Source organism: Ceratotherium simum, chromosome 22 (genome assembly GCF_057802395.1).
Source record: "Ceratotherium simum simum isolate JZ-2026a chromosome 22, ASM5780239v1, whole genome shotgun sequence".
Classification (NCBI taxonomy): domain Eukaryota; kingdom Metazoa; phylum Chordata; class Mammalia; order Perissodactyla; family Rhinocerotidae; genus Ceratotherium; species Ceratotherium simum.
Window position 1 is genome coordinate 10,666,190 of NC_141921.1, and position 3,369 is coordinate 10,669,558.

At 50.8% G+C, this 3,369-nt stretch overlaps 1 pseudogene; it reads right to left on the reverse strand.

Annotated features, from left to right (window-relative positions):
• Positions 1–2,511: 2,511 nt before the first annotated feature.
• Positions 2,512–2,970, reverse strand: LOC101400111 (nucleoside diphosphate kinase B pseudogene; annotated as a pseudogene).
• Positions 2,971–3,369: the final 399 nt, after the last annotated feature.

Genomic DNA, 3,369 nt, shown 5'->3' on the forward strand with positions numbered 1-3,369 from the left:
GATGGTTCTGGAGAGGCAGGGATTGGTCAGGGTTCAATCAGGGAAACAGAACTGCTAGGAGTGGCGGGGCCTTATGACAGGGCTCTGAGCTTCCGCAGCTGTGGGAGGTGGTACACACTCCCTGAGGCTGTTGTTGTCCGCGTGTCTGATGCTGGGCCTGAAGTCACCAGGGAAGATAGTGGAAGAGGAAAGACAGGAAGACGGAATCCTGAAGGTCTCAGTGCCTCCAAAGCTCCTCCATGGGTTGTGCTGGTGGCCTGCAGAAGTGGGGGCCCTTCACCACAGAACTAAGCATTCCCCCTGGGCCGGGAGACGAAGCCGAAGGAAAGTACGGCAGGAGGTGGAGGAACCCCATGCCGGTGGTTGCCCTAGGCCAACGTGAGTGACTGCACCAGGGCCTGGGACCCTGCACTGCCCTCCTGAGTGTATTAACACAACCGCTCTTTCACTTCCTCCTTCCAAATCTGCAAACACTCTCTTGCACCTCCTGCACACCTGGGATATGCAGCGAAGGGAATTCTGGGAAACTTAGTTCCAGCATAGCTAACTTGATGCACCACAAACCCACCACAGGTAGGCAGAGGCCAGATCATACTGGGTCTTGTTAAGTTTAGATGATATTTTAAGAGGAGTGGGAAGCACTGCTTGATTCTAAGCAGGGGGTTGGGGATGACAGGATCCATTTTCTATTTTAAAAAGCCCCTTTAGCTGCTGTATGGAGAATGCCTCAGAGAGAAGCAAGATGGAGGCAGGGATTCCAGACAGGAGGTTCCTGAAGGGATGCCGGCAAGAGAGTGCGGGGGTCTAGGGTCAGGGCGGGGGACTGGGGTTGGTGGCAGAGTTGGAAAGAAGCGGGTGAGTCAGAAAGATTTGGTAGCGGGTTGAGTGTGAGGGTAGCTGAGAGGGGAGAGGATTACCACACGGCTGGTAGAGGCGCTCACTAAACTGGGGGGAGATAGAAGAGGCAGAGGTTGGAGGTGGGAGTCTGATGGGAGGCCAGGAGTTTGATTTTGGACAGATCGAGTCTGAGGTGCCAGTGAGGCAGCCAAGTGAGGGTTATTGGGTAGGATTTGGGGTCTGAAGATCAGGACAGATTCTGACTGTGATTGTATTTGAAAGGACAGCATATGGGTAGTATCCATGGACATCGGCGAGGTCCACTGAGGGAGAGGGTGTGAGAGAGAAGGGAGACGAACCCTGGCACCACCATGGTATTTTAAGGCATGATCCAATTTTCATTTTAGAAAGATCCTTCTGATGCGCTGTGGAGGGTGATGCCCGAGGCAGAGAGACCAGGTCTTGGTGACCAGCTACAAACTTCAGGTAACTAAAACATCAAGTTTTGCTGCTTTAGGCTGTGATTATATTGACTAAGTGGGCAAAATTATTTAGCTCCTGATGACCCAAAGTTCTGACTGTCTATTATGATATGAGGTGGGTGGTGGGTAGATAAGACCCATTTCCAACCCTACATGAATCAAGCCCATCCAATTCCATACTAGTTATTACTATTTTAATGGATGTCATAAATTTAATTGCTAAAAAGAGGCAGTGGATTTGGAAAACAAAATCATTCAGAATGCAGAATTTACGGGAAAACAAGATCCTGCTGACTTCACTTCCTCAACATCTCCCAAATCCACACATTTCTCTCCATTCCCATTTCCACTACTGCAGCCCATCCATCAGCATCCCTCATCTGGTTCACTGAGCCAGTCTCCCAACTTGTCTCCAGGCTCTCCCCCCTTCCATCTTCCACACGGCATCACAGTCATCTTCTCCAAGTACAAATCTGACCATGTCACTCCAGCTAAAACCCTTCACCAGCTCCCACTGCCTCCAGGATAATGTTCAGCCTCCCCAACATGGCTCCAGACCCTGCCTGTTCCTGGCCCTCTCTCTCCAGCCTTAGTTCCATTGCATGCCCCACACTCCCCTCCCCAACTTCCTCCTGCCCCTCACTCTCCATCAGCACACTCAAGAAACAGCCACTGCAGGTCTCAGAATGAGCCTTGCTCTCTCCCTACAACAGGCTTTTGCAGATGTTGCTCCTTCTCCCTGAAAAATGACAGCTTCCTCCCTACATTCCCTTGGTCTAGCAAATTCCAACTTAGACTTTAGAATCCTTGTCTGGCCCCACTACATCTGGATATCAGCCCCCTCGCTCCCGCTATGCTCCCGTAGCCCTTTGTGGGTTCCTGTCAGAGAATGTACCCACCAGTGCTGTAATGCTTGTCTCTTTCTCCCTAGATAAGACAGGGGCCATTCCTTCCTTCCTCCCTCCCTTCCTTCCTTCTCCCTTCCTTCCTTCCTTCCTTCCTTGTTTCCTCCCTCCCTCCCTCCCTTTCTTCCTTCCTTTTTTGCCAGTTTCCAAAGGCTTTAATTGGCAAAGATGTTTTAGAAAAGAAAGATTGACCCTATTGCTTCCAAGTCAGTGGAATGAAGAGCTGTGTCCAGGGAGTGCCAGAGTGTGTCGAGTGGTGCTGAAGGGGACTGCTGCTTTGTCCCCCATTATTCATAGATCCAGGCAAAAGCAAAAGACTTGTGTGGTCACCAATTCTTCTGGCTTAAACCACAGACTGATTTCTTTTTCAGCACTTTTTACTGAATCACCATATGAATGACATTCCTGCCAATTTGAATGCGGAAGTCCCCTCCAAAGGTGGCCGCTTTAGATTCCACTGGATTGGTCTCCCCAAGCATCACTGGCCCTGTCTTCCCCACTTTCAGCCCCTCCCAGACCATGGCGACAACCGGCCCTGAGCTCACATATTTCTCCAGCCCCGGGAAGAAGGGGCCAGTTTTTCTGGTCAGTGCAGTGCTGCTTCTGGGGTTCCTCAGAGGCTGAGGAACCTCATGGCCACGAGCCAGAAGCCCTTCTGCTAGAAGCACTTGATGATCTTGCCCCACCAGGCCACGCTGCACACCCTCTGGCTTGATGGCAATGAGGATGTGCTCCAAGTTGGCCATGGTCCCCGAAGATGGCAGGGATGAGTGGCGAGTCCATTGTGGGGCCACAGCCAAAGGCCATTTCTTTCTTCTTCACTTATACGCCCAGCACAAAACCTAAAATGTAGTAGCTGCCAAAAAAAAAAAAAAAAAAAAAGTTTGCTAATAATTAAAGGGATCTTTGGAGAGCTTACATGGGAAAGTTTTTGGAATATTTCGACCAATTCCAATGAGATTCACAGAAAGCCATGCTTTCCTGTACCCTCCCATGAAATCAGCCTTGCAGGAGGAAGACTGAAGGGTGTCGGCTCCACATCCCAGGCCCATCCCAAGAACAGAGCTTTCTTCACAGTCCCCGAGTGGCACAGAGATGCAGAGACATGCTCTCCTCCCCGCACCCCGTACAGAGGCCACATTGCT